The following is a 26,773-nucleotide window of genomic DNA, read 5'->3' on the forward strand; positions in this document are numbered from 1 at the left end:
ACTGCCATCAAGTTCTAAACTTCAACACCAGTAAATGCATTCTCCAGTAATCAAATCAGTATTTTAACTTAACACTGTACATTAATTTGTTGTATAGTAGTCTTGTGCAATTAAAAACAATTAAAAAATCCCTGGTACATGTGCTTGCAATTCACAGATAGCAGTTACATACATTACAATCCTTAATTAATAATGGGGACTTCCAGTTCCCCATTTTGTGCGCCTGAGCCACCATTACGAGGGCGGCTCCCTCCACTAACTTCTTTGCCCATGACGGAGGATTCTCAATGACTGCAATCCAAGCAGTTATGTACGGTATATCTTCAGGGCAACCCGGATTCCCTTCTCGTATAACTATATTCTGGACCCTTGTGGCCGTTTGGAAATCGAAAGTTCCTACCGGAGGCCAATTTACACACAAACTGGGCCACCTATGGGTGCATCGTTGAATCATTCCGGGTTTTGTACATTTTCGTCTATCAAACACTTCACTATAGTGCTCCGTCATGGCTTTTAGCGGAGTTGAATAGCCCCCTCCCATTAGGATAGAATCACAGACAAAGGAGGGAAGGGAAGACGGATAGGTAAGGGGTCCGTACCCGTCAGACACAAAAGGGTCACAATCGCCCCGACTAGGACGCGGTCAGCCCGGCCTAGAACTGCGAGGCCATTCATTCTCTTTCACACAACAAGAAACCTATTCCCACTATCGTATGCTTCACTTATAATTTTTTCCTTTTTATGCGCGTGGTCTTCGGAACGTAATTCCTACTAACACACTGCGTGGGGTGTGATCAAAGCCCCCTCGGTCCGCCGGGGATGGACCGGTTACTCTTTATCTATTCTTCACTTCTTCTACTGTTCCCATAATACTCGCCTGCAGGGGTCTTCCGATCGTCATGAAAGCCTTCTTCCCGGATCACCAGCCCAAAGGTCTCAGAGGATCTCCGTGGAATGACCCCCTCAGATACCTGATCACTGAACTCAGCGATGGCCACTCACCAGGCAAGTCTGGGGGATCACTCCGCCACAAAATCCCCTGGACCAAATGGGGGGCTAAAATAGCGTCCCCGGTACCTCCTGGCTGAGGCTCGCCAAATGTAACCGTCTCTTTTTAGTCAGTAAGGAGGTCCAGACAACTGATCCGTAAAGATAGACTTTTATTGCCAGCAAGATGCAGCTAAGACAAAGGCTCAGTACAACTGCATGCCCCTCCCCTCCAGGAGCAGACTCTTATGCACTTTACAGTTCTTATCTTTTACACATGCGTTCTAAGCATTGCTGAGCAAGCATATTCCGGCTGAAGGGGCTACTGACCCCCTCCCTAGACACCCTGGAACTTTCGTGAAACTTCTCCCATGTTCTGCAGGAGAGGCTGCTGGGACTTGCAGTTCTGGAAAGGAATTCGCGAGTCTGCAGTAATACAGCCCATCACATAATACATCCATTGTTCTAATCTAGGTTACAGCAGTGAAAGCTTATCAGAGAATAAGAATAGCGAAGCCAAAAAAATGAAAATGTGCAATGTGCTGACAGAGAGTTTCTCAATGTCCTAATTATAGCTGTATTGCAGACTGTAAGTAAACCCGTCATGAAGCAGGGAATTCTGGTACATGAAGTCCTTTGTCAGGTTGAAGCATTCAGACCCCTTCAATCTGACTGACGGAAGCAGCTATGGTGCTCTCATCCTGGGAACTGGAAGCTATCCCATGCTGCAGGATCCTGTTCTGCCTTTGCATTACCTGACACATATATCTGATTTCTGCTCACAAGAGCAGGCCCTGCGAGGATGTCATGGGCTGATCCAGTGCTGCTGCTGGTAGAGCTTCAGGTGGTGCTGCAGGGGGGGGCTGCTGGGGGGTGAATATGTCGGTGTTGGCTGGCTAGATGGGGTTGATAGCCCATGAGGCCTTAATACTGGCATCCCATCACTGCTTGCAGAGTGTGCAGGGGTGCTGGTTCTTGCTCTCCAGCCAGCTGTGTCCTGCATGAATGTGTCAATATCCAGGGACACATTCAGCCCTTTGAATGGTGGGGAATACTGTGAGGGCATCAGCTCCTCCTGCTCCACCTGTGTCTCTGCATCGAGCTGTAAGGGATGCTGCATGAGAGGGATGGGCTGGCTGACACATGGCCCTTGCCAGCTGGGTCCTGGCAATTCCTGGCTGGGACCCAGTTGTTCCTGAAGGTGAGCTGTGGAAACAGAATACAAAAAGAAAAACATCATAAGTATATATAGCGTTACAAGCTTTCAAGCTGTTTGCCATCAGAGGAACACTTTGTGAGATTACAAAGTGATCATCTAATGGCATTTCTGTGTGGAGTTCACTACTGTGTTTGGGTCATTCCTTGTGAATAGCACAAACACATAGTGTTTGTCACAGTAGGTATGTAGAGTTACTTGGTGGGCCTTTATGGATCATGGGAACTTACCAGCTGCGACACGTGAGGTGTCCAGCCGTGGCTCCGAACCTTCAAACACATCTGGGCACAGCCGATCCAGCAACCTCTGCTCCATGTGTGTTATAACAGTTGGACAAGGTGCCCTCCACCTGTCTGCTGCTGGTACTTCCTGCATGTGGCAATTTTTCCTTTCAGCTGGGCCTTGACATCGCGATATCGGTGCGTTGCCTGCTCCCATGTGTGTGGTATGCCACTGTGCCGGGTGATGGTGTCAGCTGTAACTTTCCAAAGCTGGACCTTAGCTGCCTTGCTGGTCTTCGCTGCTCTGTTGCCAAACAGGTAGGCATAGTGTTTCAGCACACCAGCTATCAGCAGCTCGTTCTCCTCGCTGCTAAAGCGAATGGCCCGCAGTCTCTGGCATGGTGCTGGCTGGCTGCGTGAGGGGGGTGCCACTTCCAGTCTTGGAGGGGTGTCTTCCCTGCCCTCACTCTCCATCCTTCTCTCATCTCCCCTCCCTTCATCCCCCCCCCCCCCCCCCACCACCACCAACAATTCATCCTGCCCTGGCCTATCCCTTCCCCTCTCTCCTGTCTCTCTAACTTCTTGGCCTCCTCCTACCACTCTTTCCTGACTAACCCCTCCCCCTCCCCCACCCTCCTATCCCTTCCCTCCTGCCTGTCCCTGCTGCTAGCCCTGGCTCTACTTCTACTCCTACTTCCCATTCCCCTGCCACTCCTCTCCTCCTCCTCCCGCTCCCTCTCACTCATCCTCCCTCTACTATCCTCACTCCTCTTCTCGCCTCTCTTTCTACTCCTGTCACGCTCCATTCTCTCCCACACCTCCTCCGCTCCACTCTCTCACCACTCCTCCTCCACTCCTCCACCACTCGTCTCCTCCACTCCACTCACCCACCACTCCTCCACCACTCCACCACTCCTCCACCACTCCTCCACACAAATAGACAAACCTGACAAACAACACTTGCACTCCAACAAATATGACAGAAGACAAAAAGTTCAGGGACACAAGGGAAAACAAAGAGACAGTACAACTCACTCAGTAGTCGATGAAAAGCTCTCCAATAAACTGCACTCCCCTCCTACACCTCCAACCACTAACACACCTTCAAAGGGGAAGGTGCAGGAAGTGTGCTTTTATACTGGAAACATTATCGCGAACCGCGATGACGTTTCGCAAAACGCGATGACGTTTCGCTAGTTGCAATACATACCACAACATGCAAAACTTTTCTTTGCGAAGTGGTACAGGCCTTCATTACCATACACATGCCCATTTTCTTATCGCATGCGTTATTGCTGCGATATTTACCGCTTTTTGATAAATCCAGGCCTAAGTTTGTACCTATCTATAAAATTGACCAAAACGGTTTACAATGGTATAAAATTAAATGAATCATAAAATTAGATTAAACATATAACTAAAATTAAAATAGACTATAAAAATAATAATGAATGAAGTAAAATAAAATAAAATAAAATAAATAACAGAAGAACAAAAATACAATTTGTATAATAAGACCCTATACTTTCCTTTTGGCAACTTAATATGCCAGAAACTATACTCCCTGTACTTAAAATTACAAAAACAAGAACAGCCAGAAAAGATGAAGAAGCCAAAAATACCTAAAGAAAGAATATCAGGTAGGTAAACATTCTCTGATGCACTAAACTGTTATTGGCTCATAGCTGCCAATGCTTCTTTAAAAAGGTGTGTTTTTATTGATTTTTTGAATTCTTTAACATCAGTGATTTGCCTTAAAACATTTTGGAGAGAGTTCCATAATATTGGCCCTGCTATGGAAAATGCCCTTTCTCTCGTGAAATTCAGTCTGGCAATTCGTACTGTTGGAACTTCTAGCAGATTCTTGCTGATAGATCTGAGGTTTCTTGTTGGTTTGTAGAGCTGCAAGGAAGTGCACAACCATATAGTATCTTGATTATTTATGAGTGTATGTAGTAATGATAGTATTTTATATTTAACTCTGTATTTAATTGGCAACCAATATAATTTGAATAAAATGGCTGTGATATGCTTTTTCATCAGTGAACCAGTGAGTACCTGTGCTGCTGCATTTTGGATCAACTGTAAGGGTTTAATTGTGGAATCCGAAAGGCCTAGGTACAGACCATTACAGTAGTGCAGACCAGAGAAAATCAGACTGAAGCACTGTTTGGAAATCATGCAAGAATATTAATGGCTTTAGTCATTTCAGAATATGTAATTTAAAAAACGAGTTTTTAACAGTATTGGAGATAAGTTGTGTTAATGATAGATTTGTGTCTATTAGGACTCCTAGATTACGAGCCACTTTTTTATTGGAATCTTCTTATTTCCTATATTAGTATGAGGAGGTGTACTGTTCGTGGGATTTTCTATAACACTTAAAATTGCAATTTCAGGTTTTTTTGTGTTTAATTTAAGCCTGCTATGTGCAAGCCATTGTTCGATGGTTTTAATGTAAATTTGAGTCAAATCAAGTGTATCAGTCCATGAGGACTTGTACGGGATGAAAATCTGTATATCATCTGCATAAATTTTGAAATGGACATTTAGGGCAGATAATATTTGACAAAGAGGTAATAAGTATATATTGAACCTTGTGCGACTCCTGTGGGTTGCATGTAAATTTGAGAAGAACTGGCTCCAATATTGATTAGACCGCAGCAGTTGGTAAGATAACTGCTGAACCAGTTTAAGACAGTGTCTTGCAGACCGAAAGATTGAAGTCTTGATATTAGAATTTTATGGTCTAGCGTGTCAAATGCAGCAGAAATGTCCAATAAAACTAATAAGAAGTCTGTATTTGAGTCAAAGCCCCTAATGTGTGTGTCAAAGGAAGAAAGAAGGGTTTCAGTTGAGTGGCCTTTTCTGAAACCGTGTTGATTCGGATGCATTATATTGTGATCTGATAGGTATTCATTTAACTGGTGTAAGACAATAGATTCTAACTTTTTGGAGAGAGAAGTTAGTGTGGCAATTGGTCTGAGATTAGAAAAGTCTGTGAAAGCTATTCATTTTTTCTTTTGAATTGGTGTAATTGAAGATTGCTTTAAATAATTTGGGAATTACCAGTTTCTAATGATTGGTTTATTATTGAACATATGAGATCAGAAAAAGTTTCTCCTAGGCTTTTAAAAAGCAGTCCAGAACAGGGATTCAGTGGAGAATTAGAAATTTTTTGTTTATTTATAATTTTTTGAATTGTTTCATCTGAAGTGTTATTGAAAGAAGACCAGTGATTTACAGGTTCTTGTTCGTTGTAGTTAGGGTAGGGCAAGTCTTTAAATTCTTGTGTAATGGTAACTTTGGATTGAAAGTATAGTGCTATTTGATTGCAAGTGATATAATCAATGTCAGGTGTTTCATGAAAGGATGATGATGTCAGAGATTTAACAATGTTAAATAATGTGGCTGGGTTGTTGTTAGCTGATTTAATTTTATTGGCATAAATTTTTTTTTTCTCCAAATTTACCTCTCGCCTATATATTCTTAAAGTACAGTGGTAATTATTTTTGGTAGAGATGTTTTGTTGCTTTCGCCGTAAACGTTCTTTTTTCTGTAAAACAGTTTTCAGTTGACGTAGTTTGTCATTATACCAGAGAAGATTAGATCTCTGTTTTTGTATAGTTATAGTTTTTAGTGGGGCTACTAAATCTAAAGTCTCAGGGATGATAGTATTCCAATTTTCAACTTATTTATTCACATCTTCTAGCAAATCGTAGGTAATTTAGGTATCAAGGACTTGAGAAAGCTCCCTCTCTTGTTGGTTCCTGAACCAATTGCTCCATGAAGCAGTCATTTATTACATCCAGCTTTGGATAAAGTAAAGCAGGGGGAGCCTGCAGTGGCTCTTGCATCCTTTGGGTCAGTTGAGAGGGTTCTCTGCCTCACTGCATGCTCCCTCTACTCAGTTATTCCTTCCCTTCTGTCCTTCATGGATGTTCTCCATATTCCTTTAGTGCTCTTTTCTAGTCCACTCCCTCCTCTTCTACCTCCTCCTCCCTACTTTCTTCATCACTGTACTGTCTTTTCCTAATCCTCTTATTTATTTATTTAGTCAGTTTTATATATCGATGTTCAGTTTTTTGGACCTTTACAATGGTTTACAATTGTATAAAAATAAAAGAACATGTCTGCTCCTTTGTCTCCACAATGCCACCCCTACCTCATCTTCCCAGTCCTATGACCCATCTCCTTCAAACTCATTCTGCCAGAACTGGCACTATTTCTTTTCTTCTTCCTTCACTCTAGCCCTTCTATCTCCTGCACCCATTCCTCTGACTGCACCCAGTCCTCACCCTAAGCAACTTCCACTTGTTGTGTGATGTGGCCTCGAAAGGCCTTGCATTCTGTTGTGTAGCGGGTGTTTTAGTGTGCCCTTGGGCCTCAGCCCGACCCCAGACGAATCCAAGACCAAACCGAGGGTTGGCGACGTGTCCCAGGATGGCAGAGACACGGTCTTACCCTCTGCCAGGCTTGCAAGCTCCCAGCGCCAACAACATGAAGATGTTGGTAGGAGAACGGTCCTCCAACCATTCCGAGCCCTTTCGGACCTGCCGCTTGGATCGGCATGGAGCAGCAGGCCGGCCTGAGGATGAGGGCAGATGGAGGCCTTGACACAAAGACATGACACTAAGGTTGATGCAACGGCATCACATACGAGGGTTGAGGCGAAGACATGACACCAGGGCTGATGAAGACATGACACCAGGGCTGTTGAAGACATGACACCAAGGCTGTTGAAGACATGACACGAGGGCTAATGCAATGGCATTAGAGACGAGACGAGGAACTTGACAACGTCCAGACGAGACGAGAAGCTGGGCGGGTAGACATTGGCACTGTCTCTCAGGGCACCCTACTCAACCCACCTTCACGGCGGACCCAATGGGCTGGTCGCGGACCACCCTGTCCCACTGTGCGCCCTACACAGCCCAAGGAGGCTGGTCACGGACCATGCGGAGAGCGGGAAAAGCGCAGGGAAGAATCCAGCCAAGGCAGAACTTAGACGACGGAGCCAGATGTCATCCAAAGCACCACAAAGGCTGGCAGGACAAGACAGCTCAGGACACCAGTCCACTGCCGGCATCTCCCATGATGAAGCTGCGTCACCCGGTGATCCACGGCCGGCAGAACAGAAGGCTCAGGAGCAAGAACAAACACCAAGGAGGGCTAGAACACCAGGAAACGAGACATCTGGAGATGAGATACCAAGACACCTGGACGGGGACCGGGCAATGAAGACATGGCATGACGAGACGACAAGATGAGACGAGGAGCTCCATGAAGAAGACAGAAGACCTGACGGAGCTCTGGCAGGCAGGAGCCTCCAGGACTGAAGACACTCCGATGCAAGGCAATGAGGAAAAGCAGGAGCAGCCCTTTTATAGGGCTGAAGCAGGAAACAGTCACTAGGTGGGGTCCAGGGCATATCCGGCTGTGGGCCCTTTCAATTCTGAAGATAGGCACGGCCGCGTGCCTAGAGGAGGAAGGAAGCCGTGCAGGACCGTGGACAGCGGTCCTGCACCGACGTCAGCACGTAGGGAGCAGGGTTGGGCCAGGACGCAGGCCCCGATGATGGCAGCGGCTCCAGCTGCTGCAGGAGGCCCCGGGGGCGGCTCCAGCTGCCAATCCAGGCCGGGGCTTGGGGCCTCCGGCCGCAAAGAGGACAGCGACGGCAGCGGCGGCTCCGTGCCGCCATGGACAGCGGAGAAGTCTGCGGCACTGGCCACGGTGAAGAAAAACAAGGTAGGCGGCCTCCAGGCCGCGAAGGGAACTAAGTCCGCAGCTCCAGCCGCACGAGAAGGCCCGACTTCAGTGGCATCCGGCTGCGTCGGGAGCAGCAAGGGAGGAAGGTGAGTGCCTGCTCGTGGAGAGTAGCTCCGCGGCAGGGTTCATAACACCACTTGCATTTACTGCCACTGAGATGTACCCAGCCACTTTCACACTGCCTCTAGGCAGAACTTGTGCACATTCTTTCGATGTTCAAATTGTAGACCAGTTAGACCAGCACAAACCCATGCAGCACACAGGCAACCACTTAAAAGAATGCAACAACAGACACTAGGAAGGGTAAGGCAAAGGGTTACCAGGTACAGACAAGATGTTACATTCAAATCAGAATGAAAACACCAATCACCTGTCCCCACTGTCCCCACTTTCCCCACTTTCCCCTAACTTTTTCTAAAAAATCTTCACTCTTCTGTCCGGCTACAGTCCTTCTTCCTCCTCTCAGCACCAAATCCAAGGGCATATGCAAAACAGCTTTCAGGGGGATAATTTTATAACTGTGCAGTAGGCTAAAGTATGCACATACCTTTTATGTGCATAACTTACCCCAAATTTCAAAACAAATTTATGCAAATAAGTTTGCACTGAAACTCCCATTTAAGTGCTGTGGTACATGCACAAACTCCCTCTATCGAAAATGACATGTGCAGGTAAATTTGCGTGCATTCTTTTTAAAATTGAAAATCATGCATCTACAGTAACTTCCAAATCTGCTGCAAATTCCTCTCTCCTTCCACCCCTCCCACCCCAGAATGCCTCTCTCTAGTTTGTGCAAAAGTACACACAATATCGAGTCACATGCCTCCTTTTACTTGCACTGAGCCCAAGTCATTTTAAAGCCTCCATTTGCCCACATAAAAGCATGCTTTATGCACATGCAGTAAGTGGCTTTGAAAATCAGGCCCTATGCGTTTCTAATACAGGAAATATTACGTGTGGTTGTTGCGCAAGTAATGCACCCACAGGTTATACTGCCTCTTTAACAAGTTTCCAGGAGCACATGAACCCTGCGGTACAGATTTCTTTCTATACCTACACAAAGTTATGGCCAGTCTTCAGGAATCCAATGTGAAAACTTATTTTTACATCCACATAAATCTTCCTCATTTAAAAAAAAAAAAAATGTTACACGAGGAGTCATGCACTTTTTATGAAAGCCACCAAATATGTTTAATTTATAGGAACAGTTATTACAATGTGCTATATGGTATCATCATCATTATTATTGTGGATGAATTGCTAAGCAAGTCTACCTTTAATGTTAAAACTGAAAACTGAAGCAAAGGAAAAATCCAGAGATTAACTGGGCTGTATGGCATTGTATAGAAAGTAACTTGGGCAGAATAGATGGGTCCTGAGGTGGTTATCTGATTTCATATTCTCACTTTCAGTGTTAAGGTATGGAGACAAAAAGTAGGATTTTACCACAAATCTATTTATAAGTGGAGCCACTCCCTTTGGGTATGTGAATGATCAGACATCGCCATACTGCCAGAACAGTGCAGAAAAGTAGATCTGGCACCATTTCTTAAGGAAGACCCAGTTATGAAATTGTGCTTGTGGCCTCTGAAATTTTCGGGCTTCAAATTTTCCTGTATATGATGCCGAGACCATAAACTGAACACAGTAATCAGGAAAAATATGTAAGATGAAATACCTGTTAATATTATTTTCATTTTCATCCACTTATCCTAAGCTGTGGCCAATCAATGGAGAACCCGCAGCAGCTTCCAATCGAATGGACTTGGTATGGGTTTCCCATGGCAGTCCTTAGTTTTTAATTGGATGGAACTAAAATGTCCACCAAGGGTTTTTTTTGGCTCTCTGCTACTACCTTAAAGTGGATCGAAAGTGTACATTCTGAAGAGTAACTTAATTAAGAAAGCATTCTCTCTCCTCTCATTATCCAAGCGTAATATGCCCCATCACTAATCTGCATAGAAATGCGGACCCAAGGCCCATTCCACCTCCCACCATAACCTTTTATGAACAGGAAGGGACTCGTAAATGTTTTCACTGGTAATCTATGGGCTGGTGAAATGTGAACCCAAATACCCATGTGAGATTCCAGGACCTGATGTGTATTGTTAATCAAGTCTGTAACGGTTTGCTTGCCTGAACACTCATTCTGTAAACGAAGCCCCTCTCTTTACTTCGGGAACTGAAAGGAATGCAGCAAGTGATAAACATAATTCTTCTTTCATAACTCCTCTGATAGAGCAATCTCATAATAATAATTTGATTTTACGAGGTTCTTTTCAAAGGTAACCTTTTTTTTTTTTTTTATTCCTCCCCACTAGCAAATAAACAACCTTTTGAGAAGCTTGAGAGCCATCAAAGCTGCAGCAGGATCCTTATGAGGCACTTCGTGATTTTTTTTTGTATTTAAGCCCATCCAGGTCTGTTTTACAGTTTGAACCATTTCACTGCTTATCATTTCCATTAACGGGATGATTTAAATGATTACGGCACTCAACGGTCTGAGAAATGCCGATAACTGAAATGGGAGATGTGATGTAAGGGTCAAAATGTCTGGGAGTCTTGTCAATTACCAGCTCAGCTTGCATATTGTTTTCAATTTGTTAACAATATTGTGCCATTGACTATAGCCTCTACGTTCAATAAGCTGAGATGTTGGCTCCTGAGTGCTTAATTAATTTACTTGTTCTCTTTTTTGGCACTTTTGCAACAGTCGATATAAGCTCATTGTTTTCTTTTACCCCCAGGTGTTCCAAAATTCTTGTAACAATTCCTTTTAACAAGCAAAGTACATTTCCCTTTTTAGCAACTGTGTTAAAAAAAAATTCCTAAAAGGTTATTGTGCTCTGTTTGTTTTTTTAAAATGCTGTCAGAGCCACTTCCAGCGACTATACAGGACCCCTCTGTGTTATCTATGGCTATAAAGATGCACTTTGAAAACCAGAGCCCTGAGTGTTGTGTGTGACATTATCTTTGCTGCAAAGATCACAGGTAAATCTTTACTCATGGACATTGAACCAAATTTCAGAGACAAAGTATGTCTTGTAGTGTTCAGGCAAATCTTTTGCTTTTTTTCATTTTTGTTTTAATTCTTTCATTTTTGTGCCTATTTTTTGGGGGGAGGGGGTAGTTAGTGCATACTATTTACTATTAGCATATGCTAAAATATTTTAGTGCATACTATTGGCAGTGCTCACTAAAAGTTCACGATCATGCCACAAATGTTTGTAAAAGCCCCCACCCCGATCTTACTGGCCATCCCTCGCATTCCCCTTGCCCCCCCTTAACCTTCCAAAATCCCTGGGGTCCAGATGGGGCTGGAGAATTCCCCAGCTGCTCCTGCCCCACCGGAACTAGTTTGGAGTATGGCACCGGTGGGGTAAGGGCAACTAGGATTGGTTAAATTGTGGGAAGAGAGATGGGAATGAACGGATGGAAAGGATGCAGAGGAAACCCCTGGGAGGTTTTTAGTAATTTTGCAGTGCAGCTGTAATCGATATAGGTTAAGGGCAGAGATCAGAGCAGGCAGTAAATGGAGTTAAAGGAAAATGAATGAATTTTTTTTGTTTTTCTCTTTCATTTCATTCATAAAGTGAAAAAGGAAAGGTCATTGATATTTCCTGTTTTTGGTTTTTTTTTTAGAAACAGAAGTGCATCCCTGCTTTTTCCTTTTAAAAACTGCTCTGAGTACAAAATACCTGTGAACATTTGCATCTCATTTTGTGTAGGTAGAATTCTTATGGAAAATAATGGGCTAGATTTTCAAAGGATTACGCGTGTAACCCCGAACACCTGCCCCTGCGCGCACCGAGCCTATTTTGCATAGGCTCAGTGGCACGCGGAAGCCCCGGGACGCGCATATGTCCAGGGGCTTTGAAAAAGGGGTGGGAAGGGGACAGGGCCATGGGCATGGCACCGATCCGAGGGCGGTCCGGGGGCGGTCCTGAGTACTCCGGCACAGCGGCCGTGCCAGAGGTTCACACGCCGGCAGCTGGCCAGCGCGCACAAGATATGGCTGCAAGAGGCAGGCATAAAAAATAAAATAAGGTAGGGGGGATTCAGGTAGGGTTGGGGGGTGGGTTAGATAGGGGAAGGGAGGGGAAGGTGGGGGAAGGTGGGGGGAGCGAAAGAAACGTTCCCTCCGAGGCCGCTCCGATTTTTTTTAAATGCTGTTGGAGCCACGATTTCGGAGCGGCCTCGGAGGGAACGGGGAAAGCCATCGGGGCTCCCCTAGGGCTCAGCACGCACAAGGTGCACAATTGTGCACCCCCTTGTGCGCGCTGACCCTGGATTTTATAACATGCGCGCGGCAGCTCGCGCATGTTATAAAATCAGGTGTACATTTGAGCATGCCGGGTAGTGCGCACAAATGTACCCCGCACGCGTAGTATTAAAAATCTGCCCCAATATGCGTGGATTTCAAAAATATGCTGCATCAGGTACATTTTCAAAAGCGTGGAAATATTAACATATACTCATGTAAATAGCATGTTCTCGCATAAAGCTATTTTATAAATAAACATACACATGCAAATAAAAGTTCACATGCAAATATATTCATGCAAAAAGGGGGCGGTCCTGGGCATTCCAGGGTGGGGCCAACATAAGAACATGCCATACTGGGTCAGACCAAGGGTCCATCAAGCACAGCATCCTGTTTCCAACAGAGGCCAATCCAGGCCACAAGAACTTGACAAGTATCCAAACACTAAGAAGATCCCGTGCTACTGATGCAATTAATAGCAGTGGCTATTCCCTAAGTAAACTTGATTAATAGCAGTTAATGGACTTCTCCTCCAATAACTTATCCAAACCTTTTTTGAACCCAGCTACACTAACTGCACTAACCACATCCTCTGGCAACAAATTCCAGAGCTTTATTGTGCGTTGAGTGAAAAAGAATTTTCTCCGATTGGTCTTAAATGTGCTACTTGCTAACTTCATGGAATGCCCCCTAGTCCTTCTATTATTCGAAAGTGTAAATAACCGATTCACATCTACTCGTTCAAGACCTCTCATGATCTGCCCTTTTCCCAAAATAATTATTCACTTAACAATATCCATATAATTGTACAAAAGTCAATGCAGGCTCGGTTATGCGCCAACTGTGGCAAACCAGCGCAATGGAAAATCTTCCAATCAGAACTGAACGCAGAACCAACAACTGAGTGGGAGGGAGGGTAAAAAGAGAAATCATGTGAAAACCCGCCAAAATTTTGAAAAATATAATGGGGGGTGGGGGGGGGGGGGGGGAGGAGGGTGAAGGCATCCTTTATATTCATCTCCAAGATCTTAACAGGAAGGGATCCACGTGCTGATCCAGCCAATCGTAGCCAGGGGTGCCTCTAGCCTGATTCAAAAACATCATGTGGAAGTAAAAAACTATTCAGGAAGTTTATCCTATAATGCCTCCTGGTTAAATAATATCACCAGAGAAGTTCTGGGTGGGCAGGAGGCCCCAGGACTCTACAACATTACCATTGGAAGGCCGAGTTCTTAGCCTGCCTTCTAATTAATCTGGGAATGCAGTCTGCTTTACAGCTTGTTAGGGTGAGAGGTATTTCTGTCTTGTAAAGAACATTTCTCTCAGTACCTATAGCTCATAGTTACACTTCTGTGAGGACATCTTTTCAGTGAGCATAGGTTTTTAGTAACCACAGAATGACCACTTTGGGAGTTTAGAGATTAAAATCAATCCAATATGTGGGGATAGACAGTAAGTCATCTAAGATTATTAAAAGTATGGACCAGCAAGTCAGTTGCGTTCGGCAGCTTGCAGGTTCCTCCAATGAGCCTCACTTACCCCAACTGCCGGATTCCCGCTACTCTTCTCTGATTTATTTATTTATTTATTTATTTAATGTCTTTTTTATACCGATAGCCGTTCACACATCGTATCGGTTTACAATTAAACAGGAACCATTGGGCAGAACCCTTACATATAACAGGCCGCCCTTCCTAAACACGCTTTAGTTACTATTTTAGGACAGACTTACTCATTTAATTTTACACCTGAAAATGATCTTGTGTAAGTGATATCAAATGTGTTTATACTGATTTATTAGCTGGGTGGGAGCCCTGGCAGAACTGGGGGGGAGGGGGGGGGGAGTTCTGGCGGAAGAACCAGGAGGGTGTGAATGACCTGCGGATGAACTGGGTGAACTGGTGGAGGAATCAGACACAGGTTAATTTCATTTATGTGTACATGTTAGAAAATCGGCCAAGTTACACGTGTAAATAGGGACTTACATGGGTAATTTCCGCACATAAATTATCCACATATATTTGCTAAAATAGATTTGTTAAATGCGTGCGGTTTTGGCATCTTGTATGCATTCAGTGATTTAGCAGCACTTATCCAGGTAAGTTCTGACTTATCTGGCTAGGTGGAGGCGGCTAAAACACCATTTTTTTTTTTTTAAATGTATCCGGCCAAATGAATTCTACAGTCACATGTATTTATACATTTCTGCGGATGTTGGAGGGTAGATTTACGCATATTTTATAATCCATATGTATACAATACACGTGAATTATAAAATGCTAGAGTAAATCTGTGCGCAGCTATATGTAAGTGTATATGGACTCATGCACAGTTTTTTAAAAGTTATCCTTCTTTCCCCCCATTATGTTGACTTCTGCTGGACATATCAACGATTGTTATGTTGAATTTATTAGGTGCTAATTACTGATATGTATCTTACTTTTTCTTAATTTTTTGCATTGTAACAGAGTGTAAAAATTGAATAAAGAAATAATTTTAAAAAAAGTTATCCTCCCTGGGCATTTGCCAATCCTTCCCAAATTAAGCCCTGATACAGGCTCCCCTGTATGCAACTAAATGTCTGTGTATCACAAAACCCTATGCATGCTTTTAGCTGCATTGTGGGAGAGCAATTCTCAGACAGTGGCACGTCAGGCACAGAAATTGTTATTTTTCTGTGGAAATGGCTTTTAAAGTTGCCCTCTTCCAACTTTATGTTCAAAGTACTTTATGTGCATAAAATACTATACAGATAAATTAAATCCTATTTTAGGCACATAAATGGTGCTTTGAAAATCATCCTAGGGTTTGAGTGCGCAAAAGTATTCGCAAAATTCAATTTCATGCATACTTTTGCCTGTCCTGCGAGTAGGTTTTTTTTGGGGGGTGGTGGGGCGGTGGAATTAAGATGGGGAAAAGATTTGCACGCATGCTTTCGATTGTCAAAAGTACATATAAATCTACATGCAGAAGGTTAAACCAACTCTTCTTCGGGTGTAACTTTCAGGGTGTAAGTCCACATGTGGAACAGCCAAATACACACATTTTCAAAGCGGACATTTGTGTGAAAGTTCTCTTGGAAAACTCATGCTGGAGTCTGTAGGATTTTAGCTTTGTGCGGGCTGTTTTTGAAAATTACCCTCCTGTTTTTAAATTTTAAAATCCTTATTTCTCAATCATTCCAGTCCTGTGATTGTGATCTAATAATAAAAGACTTACAAAATTTTTATCTGGTCCTTTAACTGCTAAAATTATTTTATGTCTCTCCTTGGTAGCCACTGAGCTGAATTTCATTCATTCTCCGCCTCCCCTAAACCCCATTTAGATTTTAGGCCTTGATCACAATCCATGAAAAAATCCAAACTATGGGCTGGGTTTTCTTTCTTCGCACACCTTCCTGAATCGCGAGGTAATGGGGGCGGGAGGGCGAAGCGGGGGGTGGGCCTACGAAATCCGACAGCATGAAAAGGGACTTTTCACATGCGAAAAGTCCCTTTTCGTGTGCGAGAGGGTTAGAAAATACCCCCCTATGTGACATCTAGGTCATAGTAACAGAACATAGTAACAAAATAATTGACAGCAGAGCAAAAAACTATTCCCTGTCTACATAGTAGGGATGTGAATCGTGTGCCCTATTGTCTTAACGATTGAAATCGTCTGGCAGGAGAAGAAAATCGTCTAGTTCTGTTAGTGCGCACTAACAGAAAATGATACAATTTGACACTTTTCAGGTCAGTTAAGGTCAGTTTAGGAATGAATATGTATTCCTATTGGCTGCCCTCTTATTTATTCATGTTACCAAGGTTCCCACTGACAATATATGGGGGATGGGAAATGGAAACAGTTGGTAGCTTGACAAAAAAAGTAATGTGATCAGTCAATGTGACTAGAACTTGTGCCCTAACCCTGATACCAGGGGTGTTGTGATATTCCTGCACACAGTGCCCTAACCCTGACACCAGGGGTGTTGTGATCTTCCTGTACACAGTGCCCTATCCCTATTAATACCAGGAGTGTTGTGATCTTCCTGCACACAGTGCCCTAACCCTGATACCAGGGGTGTTGTGATCTTCCTGCACACAGTGCCCTAACCCTGACACCAGGGGTGTTGTGATCTTCCTGCACACAGTGCCCTATCCCTATTAATACCAGGAGTGTTGTGATCTTCCTGCACACAGTGCCCTAACCCTGATACCAGGGGTGTTGTGATCTTCCTGCACACAGTGCCCTATCCCTATTAATACCAGGAGTGTTGTGATCTTCCTGCACACAGTGCCCTATCCCTATTAATACCAGGAGTGTTGTGATCTTCCTGCACACAGTGCCCTAACCCTGACACCAGGGGTGTTGTTATCTTCCTGCAAACAGTGCCCTATCCCTATTAATACCAGGAGTGTTGTGATCTTCCTGCACACAGTGCCCTAACCTTGATACCAAGGGTGTTGTGATCTTCCTGCACACAATGCCCTAACCCTGACACCAGGGGTGTTGTGATCTTCCTGTACACAGTGCCCTATCCCTATTAATACCAGGAGTGTTGTGATCTTCCTGCACACAGTGCCCTAACCCTGATACCAGGGGTGTTGTGATCTTCCTGCACACAGTGCCCTATCACTATTAATACCAGGAGTGTTGTGATCTTCCTGCACACAGTGCCCTATCCCTATTAATACCAGGAGTGTTGTGATCTTCCTACACACAGTGCCCTAACCCTGACACCAGGGGTGTTGTGATCTTCCTGCACACAGTGCCCTATCCCTATTAATACCAGGAGTGTTGTGATCTTCCTGCACACAGTGCCCTAACCCTGATACCAGGGGTGTTGTGATCTTCCTGCACACAGTGCCCTAACCCTGACACCAGGGGTGTTGTGATCTTCCTGCACACAGTGCCCTATCCCTATTAATACCAGGAGTGTTGTGATCTTCCTGCACACAGTGCCCTAACCCTGATACCAGGGGTGTTGTGATCTTCCTGCACACAGTGCCCTATCCCTATTAATACCAGGAGTGTTGTGATCTTCCTGCACACAGTGCCCTAACCCTTACACCAGGGGTGTTGTGATCTTCCTGCACACAGTGCCCTATCCCTATTAATACCAGGAGTGTTGTGATCTTCCTGCACACAGTGCCCTAACCCTGACACCAGGGGTGTTGTGATCTTCCTGCACACAGTGCCCTATCCCTATTAATACCAGGAGTGTTGTGATCTTCCTGCACACAGTGCCCTAACCCTGACACCAGGGGTGTTGTGATCTTCCTGCACACAGTGCCCTAACCCTGACACCAGGGGTGTTGTGATCTTCCTGCACACAGTGCCCTATCCCTATTAATACTAGAGTGTTGTGATCTTCCTGCACACAGTGCCCTAACCCTGATACCAGGGGTGTTGTGATCTTCCTGCACACAGTGCCCTAACCCTGACACCAGGGGTGTTGTGATCTTCCTGCACACAGTGCCCTATCCCTATTAATACCAGGAGTGTTGTGATCCTCCTGCACACAGTGCCCTAACCCTGATACCAGGGGTGTTGTGATCTTTCTGCACACAGTGCCCTATCCCTATTAATACCAGGAGTGTTGTGATCTTCCTGCACACAGTGCCCTATCCCTATTAATACCAGGAGTGTTGTGATCTTCCTGCACACAGTGCCCTAACCCTTACACCAGGGGTATTGTGATCTTCCTGCACACAGTGCCCTATCCCTATTAATACCAGGAGTGTTGTGATCTTCCTGTACACAGTGCCCTAACCCTGACACCAGGGGTGTTGTGATCTTCCTGCACACAGTGCCCTATCCCTATTAATACCAGGAGTGTTGTGATCTTCCTGCACACAGTGCCCTAACCCTGACACCAGGGGTGTTGTGATCTTCCTGCACACAGTGCCCTATCCCTATTAATACCAGGAGTGTTGTGATCTTCCTGCATGCAGTGCCCTATCCTGCCTGCATTACTAGTGAGAGGCTGGCTTCACTGACAGGGGGGAGCTTCCTGACCCTCACTCCTCCCCTCCCCCATGTCCCAGCCAGTGAGTGGTGTGTGGGTGAGGGGGGGGGGGAGGATGGTGAAGGCTGAGACAGCTCCCTCCCTGCATTACTAGTGAGAGGCTGGGTTCACAGAAAGGGGGAACTTCCTGACCCTCACTCCTCCCCTCCCCCATGTCCCAGCCAGTGAATAGTGTGTGGGTGAGGGGGGGGGGGAGGAGGATGGTGAAGGCTGAGACAGCTCCCTCCCTGCATTACTAGTGAGAGGCTGGCTTCACAGACAGGGGGGAGCTGCCTGACCCTCACTCCTCCGGGGTGTTGTGACCTTCCTGCACACAGTGCCCTATCCCTGATACCAGGGGTGTTGTGATCTTCCTGCATGCAGTGCCCTATCCCTATTAATACCAGGAGTGTTGTGATCTTCCTGCACACAGTGCCCTATCCCTAATACCAGGAGTGTGGTGATCTTCCTGCACGCAGTGCCCTATCCCTGATACCGGGATGTGCAAGAAGATCACAACACCCCCGGTAACCGGGATAGGGCACTGCATGCAGGAAGATCACAACACCCCCGGTATCAGGAATAGGGCACTGTGTGCAGGAAGATCAAACACCCCTGGTATTAGGGATAGGGCACTGTGTGCAGGAAGATCACAACACTCCTGGTATTAATAGGGATAGGGCACTGCAGGGATAATAGGGTAATGCAGGGAGGGAGCTGCTTCAGCCTTCACCATCCTCCCCCCCCCCCCCCTCACCCACACACCATTCACTTGCTGGGACTTGGGGGAAGGGAGGAGTGAGGGACAGGCAGCTCCCCCCTGTCTGTGAAGCCAGCCTCTCACTAATAATTCAGGGAGGGAGCTGTCTCCGCCTTCACCATCCTCCCACCCCCCACTCACCCACACACCATTCACTGGCTGGGACATGGGGGAGGGGAGGAGTGAGGGTCAGGCAGCTCCCCCCTGTCTGTGAAGCCAGACTCTCACTAGTAATGCAGGGAGGGAGCTGTCTCACCCTTCACCATCCTCCTCCCCGACTCTTACCCACACACCTTTCACTTGCTGGGACTTGGGGGAAGGGAGGAGTGAGGGTCAGGCAGCTCCCCCCTGTCTGTGAAGCCAGCCGATCACTAATAATGCAGGGAGGGAGCTGTCTCCGCCTTCACCATCCTCCCCCCCTCCCCCCACCCCAGAGGAGTGAGGGTCAGGCAGCTCCCCCCTGTCTGTGAAGCCAGCCTCTCACTAGTAATGCAGGGAGGGAGCTGCTTCAGCCTTCACCATCCTCCCCCCCCCCCTCACCCACACACTATTCACTTGCTGGGACTTGGGGGAAGGGAGGAGTGAGGGTCAAGCAGCTCCCCCCTGTCTGTGAAGCCAGCCTCTCACTAGTAATGCAGGGAAGGAGCTGTTTCAGCCTCACCATCCTCCCCCCCCCCCCTCACCCACACACTATTCACTGGCTGGGACATGGGGGAGGGGAGGAGTGAGGGTCAGGAAGTTCCCCCTTTCTGTGAACCCAGCCTCTCCCTAGTAATGCAGGGAGGGAGCTGTCTCAGCCTTCACCATCCTCCCCCCCCCCCCCTCACCCACACACCATTCACTGGCTGGGACATGGGGGAGGGGAGGAGTGAGGGTCAGGAAGCTCCCCCCTGTCAGTGAAGCCAGCCTCTCACTAGTAATGCAGGCAGGATAGGGCACTGCATGCAGGAAGATCACAACACTCCTGGTATTAATAGGGATAGGGCACTGTGTGCAGGAAGATCACAACACCCCTGGTGTCAGGGTTAGGGCACTGTGTGCAGGAAGATCACATCACTCCTGGTATTAGGGATAGGGCACTGTGTGCAGGAAGATCACAACACTCCTGGTATTAATAGGGATAGGGCACTGCATGCAGGAAGATCACAACACCCCTGGTATCAGGGATAGGGCACTGTGTGCAGGAAGGTCACAACACCCCGGAGGAGTGAGGGTCAGGCAGCTCCCCCCTGTCTGTGAAGCCAGCCTCTCACTAGTAATGCAGGGAGGGAGCTGTCTCAGCCTTCACCATCCTCCTCCCCCCCCCCCCCCCTCACCCACACACTATTCACTGGCTGGGACATGGGGGAGTGGAGGAGTGAGGGTCAGGAAGTTCCCCCTTTCTGTGAACCCAGCCTCTCACTAGTAATGCAGGGAGGGAGCTGTCTCAGCCTTCACCATCCTCCCCCCCCCCTCACCCACACACCATTCACTGGCTGGGACATGGGGGAGGGGAGGAGTGAGGGTCAGGAAGCTCCCCCCTGTCAGTGAAGCCAGCCTCTCACTAGTAATGCAGGCAGGATAGGGCACTACATGCAGGAAGATCACAACACTCCTGGTATTAATAGGGATAGGGCACTGTGTGCAGGAAGATCACAACACCCCTGGTGTCAGGGTTAGGGCACTGTGTGCAGGAAGATCACAACACTCCTGGTATTAATAGGGATAGGGCACTGTGTGCAGGAAGATCACAACACCCCTGGTGTCAGGGTTAGGGCACTGTGTGCAGGAAGATCACAACACTCCTGGTATTAATAGGGATAGGGCACTGTGTGCAGGAAGATCACAATACCCCTGGTGTAAGGGTTAGGGCACTGTGTGCAGGAAGATCACAACACTCCTGGTATTAATAGGGATAGGGCACTGGGTGCAGGAAGATCACAACACTCCTGGTATTAATAGGGATAGGGCACTGTGTGCAGAAAGATCACAACACCCCTCGTATCAGGGTTAGGGCACTGTGTGCAGGAGGATCACAACACTCCTGGTATTAATAGGGATAGGGCACTGTGTGCAGGAAGATCACAACACCCCTGGTGTCAGGGTTAGGGCACTGTGTGCAGGAAGATCACAACACCCCTGGTATCAGGGTTAGGGCACTGTGTGCAGGAAGATCACAACACTCTGGTATTAATAGGGATAGGGCACTGTGTGCAGGAAGATCACAACACCCCTGGTGTCAGGGTTAGGGCACTGTGTGCAGGAAGATCACAACAGCCCTGGTGTCAGGGTTAGGGCACTGTGTGCAGGAAGATCACAACACTCCTGGTATTAATAGGGATAGGGCACTGTGTGCAGGAAGATCACAACACCCCTGGTGTCAGGGTTAGGGCACTGTGTGCAGGAAGATCACAACACTCCTGGTATTAATAGGGATAGGGCACTGTGTGCAGGAAGATCACAACACTCCTGGTATTAATAGGGATAGGGCACTGTGTGCAGGAAGATCACAACACCCCTGGTATCAGGGTTAGGGCACTGTGTGCAGGAAGATCACAACACTCCTGGTATTAATAGGGATAGGGCACTGTGTGCAGGAAGATCACAACACCCCTGGTGTCAGGGTTAGGGCACTGTGTGCAGGAAGATCACAACACCCCTGGTATCAGGGTTAGGGCACTGTGTGCAGGAAGATCACAACACTCCTGGTATTAATAGGGATAGGGCACTGTGTGCAGGAAGATCACAACACCCCTGGTGTCAGGGTTAGGGCACTGTGTGTAGGAAGATCACAACACTCCTGGTATTAATAGGGATAGGGCACTGTGTGCAGGAAGATCACAACACTCCTGCTATTAATAGTGATAGGGCACTGTGTGCAGGAAGATCACAACACCCCTGGTATCAGGGTTAGGGCACTGTGTGCAGGAAGATCACAACACTCCTGGTATTAATAGGGATAGGGCACTGTGTACAGGAAGATCACAACACCCCTGGTGTTAGGGTTAGGGCATTGTGTGCAGGAAGATCACAACACCCTTGGTATCAGGGTTAGGGCACTGTGTGCAGGAAGATCACAACACCCCTGTTATCAGGGTTAGGGCACTGTGTGCAGGAAGATCACAACACTCCTGGTATTAATAGGGATAGGGCACTGTGTGCCGGATGATCACAACACCCCTGGTGTCAGGGTTAGGGCACTGTGTGCAGGAAGATCACAACACTCCTGGTATTAATAGGGATAGGGCACTGTGTGCAGGAAGATCACAATACCCCTGGTGTCAGGGTTAGGGCACTGTGTGCAGGAAGATCACAACACCCCTGGTATCAGGGATAGGGCACTGAGTGCAGGAAGATCACAACACCCCTGGTATCAGGGATAGGGCACTGAGTGCAGGAAGATCACAACACCCCTGGTATCAGGAATAGGGCACAAGTTCTAGTCATATTGACTGATCACATTACTTTTTTTGTCAACTACCAACAGTTTCCATTTCCCATCCCCCCAACCATCAACTCAGTTGGAACCTTGGTAACATCAATAGATAAGAGGGCAGTCAGCCAATAGGAATACATATTCATTCCTAACTGACCTTTACTGACCTGGAAAGTGTCAATAATTTGTATCATTTTCTGTTAGTGTTCCTGAGTTTCCATTTCCATTTCCCATCCCCCCAACCATCACCTCAGTGGGAACCTTGGTAACATCAATAGATAAGGTTGCAGCCGGCCAATAGGAATACATATGCATTCCTAACTGACCTTTACTGACCTGGAAAGTGTCAATTTGTATCATTTTCTGTTAGTGCGCACTAACTCCCGTTAGTGCGCACTAACACAATTTAACGATTTTTAACGATAAATCGTTAGAATTTCTATTGTATTGTGTTCTATAACGATTTAAGACGATATTAAAATTATCGGACGATAATTTTAATCGTTGAAAAACGATTCACATCCCTACTACATAGTACAAGGACATATCCCAGCTGGCAGGCATAGAAGCCTCATCCAGATAAGTTTTTATTTTTTCCTCCTTGAGTCAATCTCAAAATTCTTCCAGCTAAGACGTAATTTCTAAATGGCCCACCTGGCGTGCGCTTTTTACCTGCAGCCCTTGTAGATAACATTATCAAAGGGAAATCAGGAGAGCAATTTCCCTTTGAAATCTGTGTACAAGGTTTGAAAAGTATCTTCGGGCTTTGCAAGTGCCTTTTGTGGAGGCAAAGGTTTCGTACAAAACAACAATTCCCCCCCCCCCCCCCTCACCTACACACACACACAAAGCACTCCTCCAGGAATGCCTCCTCTCAGTCTGCCTCATAGTGTTCACATTGTTAAAGCCCATATGTATTGTAGATGGCCTAAGGGAAGCAATTTTTAGACAGGTCGATTTCCCTGAATACCCGACTTTGAAAAGGACCCTTCAATTTTTTTGTGGGCAGTTTTCCCCCAAACTCTAGGATGCTCCCAAGTCACATGGGACCCCTTGTTCCATATGGCTTTCTTCAACTCTGGCAAGAAAGGGCAAATAATTTATAGAATTTGCACATACTGTATTCAATATGAAGTCATTCCTACCCTTCTTTGCTGCTGTGCTAGACTGGATAGGGTCAGCATGCCATATCTTCTTTTATTAAACAATATTTAAAACTCTTTTTCTTACCCTCTCCAATAAATTTTACAAATGTTCAAAAGTGGTAATAAAACAAGGTATCTTCCCCAATGGGGAAATTAGAGCAGAACATAAAAATCCCAGCTGCATGCATCCCTAAAACTTCTATTATTTCTCCTCAGTTCAGAGGCAGCACCATTCATCTTTGCAGATTCCTTTTGACATTTGCAATTAACTTGTTACAATTTGTTTTAAATTAGGTCACGTCATCCTGTGTCAACTGTTTCACAAATATTTAAATCGTCCAGGATCCCAGTTGCAGGATTATAATTGTACTTGACCCTCTGGCAGTAAATCAGAACACTTCATCAGTTCCTCTGTCTTTAGTCCTCTAAAATATCCTTTATTATAGAGATGTGCGAACATCTGGAAAAAATGGTTAATGTAATGGTATATACATACCATTATGTCTGCTGAGTTTAGAAGAGTGAGCCCTGGAATAGTAGAGGCCAGAGTGGTAAAAGGCAAGCGTTTCCTAGAGAAGGTTATAAACAAAAAGACTACAAATCCCAGGGTGAAAAGGGAGTTAGTGGAACTATGGGGCTCTGGTGGCGTGATTTTCAAGAGTAAGGCAGGTGGAAAGCTCAGGGGCCATTTTTACAAGCCAGAGGAAGAGAGGAGAGGAGGTTCTCTTCCACCAGCAGAAGGAAGATTTCCCAAACAAGTGTCATAGAAGGTGGGTTGACAGAGTTGAAAGTAACTGTTTGTATTGAAAGAGGGACAGTGTTATGGTTTTGAGGTGGAGTAGATTCTTGGGTACTAGAGTGATGGCTACTCCCACGGGGAGGAGCCCCGTGAGGAACTGCAGTACCAGGCTCGACTCTTTGCACACAACACAGAGGAGATAGTCTTTATTGTACAGCAGGGTGGCACTGCCCGGGAAGCGGACAGCAGTGATAGATAGCTCCAGCAGTGGTAGTCCAGGGATCCTCGGCAGAGAGGACCTGTCTCACTCTGTAGTAGGTGGAGACAGCACAGAGAACAGGAACAGGTCCCGGATGTAGAGCGCTGAAGCTGTAGAGGAGGTAGACTGGTATGTTAGTACTCACTGAAGCAGAAGCTGTATCTTTGAGAGTCCTGGCAAGCAGAAGTTGTAGAGTGGCTGGCATCAGGTTAGGGAGAGAAGGCCCTCGAGGAGCAAGTACCTGGGATCCCAGGATAGGCACCTGAAAGAAAGAAAAAGGGCCCCTGAGGAGCGGGTATATAAGTTAGTAGAATTACCCCAAAGGGCGAGGAGAGCTTCCTGTGGCAGCTAGGAAGCAGCAGAGCAGTTTAGACCGGAGCTATTCCAATCCTTGCTAACTCGGTTTGTTAGCAAATGAAGGGCAGGCTAAATTCTAGGATATGCTGACGTCACTCAGAGGGAACGCCCCCGAGGTTCCTGCCATGACATAGATAAAGACATGGGTGGCATGCTTGCGTGCACCTTAGGAGGCCCTCAGGAAAAACATGGCGAACACCATCGCCTTTGCCGATCCAGGGATGCTGGGGAGAGTGGCATGAAGATGCGGTGGCAGCCAACTTCCCAAGGCTTGAGAAGAGAGAAGGAGGAAAGGTGAGGCACAAAGGTCGAAGCCGTCTGAGAACGACAGTCGCGACAGTGAATACTAGATTTTGCAACTGTTTAAGGATGAGAAGTGCTGGAATTGCTACAGTGGGAAAAGGGAATACCGTATTTTTCGCTCCATAAGACGCACTTTTTTTCCCCAAAAAATGGGGGGGAAATGTGGGTGCGTCTTATGGAGCGAAGGTAGTGTCTCTCCCTCTCGCGCGCCGTTCCCCGCCCCCTCCCAATCAGCATGGTGATGCGGGTGTGTCTCATTCTGCCGGCGGAACTTGAGCTCCCTGCCCGTCTGCTGTTCCCGGGGTGCATCTCCCTCTCGCGTGCCGTTCCCCGCCCCCTCCCAATCAGCATGGTGATGCGGGTGTGTCACATTCTGCCGGCGGAACTTGAGCTCCCTGCCGGTCTGCTGTTCTTGGGGTGCATCTCGCTGCGAAGGCCAGCGCCGCGCAGGTCAGGCATCAGCTGTTTGAACTGCGTGGGCTATGGAGGCCCCTCCAGTTCGGATGGCTGGCATTTGACCTGTGCCGCGCCAGCCTTCGCAGTGGGATGCACCCTGGGAACAGCAGACCGGCAGGGAGCTGTTTGAACTGGAAGGGCCTCCGTAGCCCACGCGGTTCAAACAGATGATGACTGACCTGCGCCATGCCGACCTTGCAGTGAGCTGCACCCCGGGACCGGCGGGGAGCTCGGGCTCTGCCGGAAGACCTCTCTTGCAGTCCAGAGTAAGAACTTCACTCCTTGTGGTTTGGATGTATTGGAGGGTCATGGGGGTGGTATACTGCCTGGGATGGAGGACACATGACACAGACCAGCAAATAGAATTACTGCCTGTGCTGATTAAGTGGCTACCTGTTGAAATATTAGGAGCAATTGCTCTCCTAATCAATGTAATATAGCCCTGACTATTTATTATTGAACTTTGGAGCAGTCATGAAAGTTTAAAATAACTGGTGTGAGAGAGCTGTGTGAATGAGGGAGAGAGTCTGAGTGTGTGATTGTCTGTGGGTATGTGTATATGTGAGGGAGAGCCAATGAGTTGAGTGGGGGAGAGTGCTAGTGAGTGTGAAAGAGCCTTGTATGATTGTGAGGGAGAGAAAAGCAGCAAGTACCTGTGTGGATGTTCTCTGCCTTACTATAAAAAAACAAAACCAAAAAAATATCCCATGGACTGCCACCAGCAGGGAGCTCCGTACAGAGCCCATCAAGGGGACAGAATTATTTTTCTTAATTTTCCTCCTCCAAATGCTAGGTGCGTCCTATGGTCAGGTGCGTCTTATAGTGCGAAAAATACAGTAACTAAAAGGGGACAAAGTGCAGCTATCTAAGAATGTGTGTTGGAATTTACTAGAATT

Source organism: Rhinatrema bivittatum, chromosome 6 (genome assembly GCF_901001135.1).
Source record: "Rhinatrema bivittatum chromosome 6, aRhiBiv1.1, whole genome shotgun sequence".
Classification (NCBI taxonomy): domain Eukaryota; kingdom Metazoa; phylum Chordata; class Amphibia; order Gymnophiona; family Rhinatrematidae; genus Rhinatrema; species Rhinatrema bivittatum.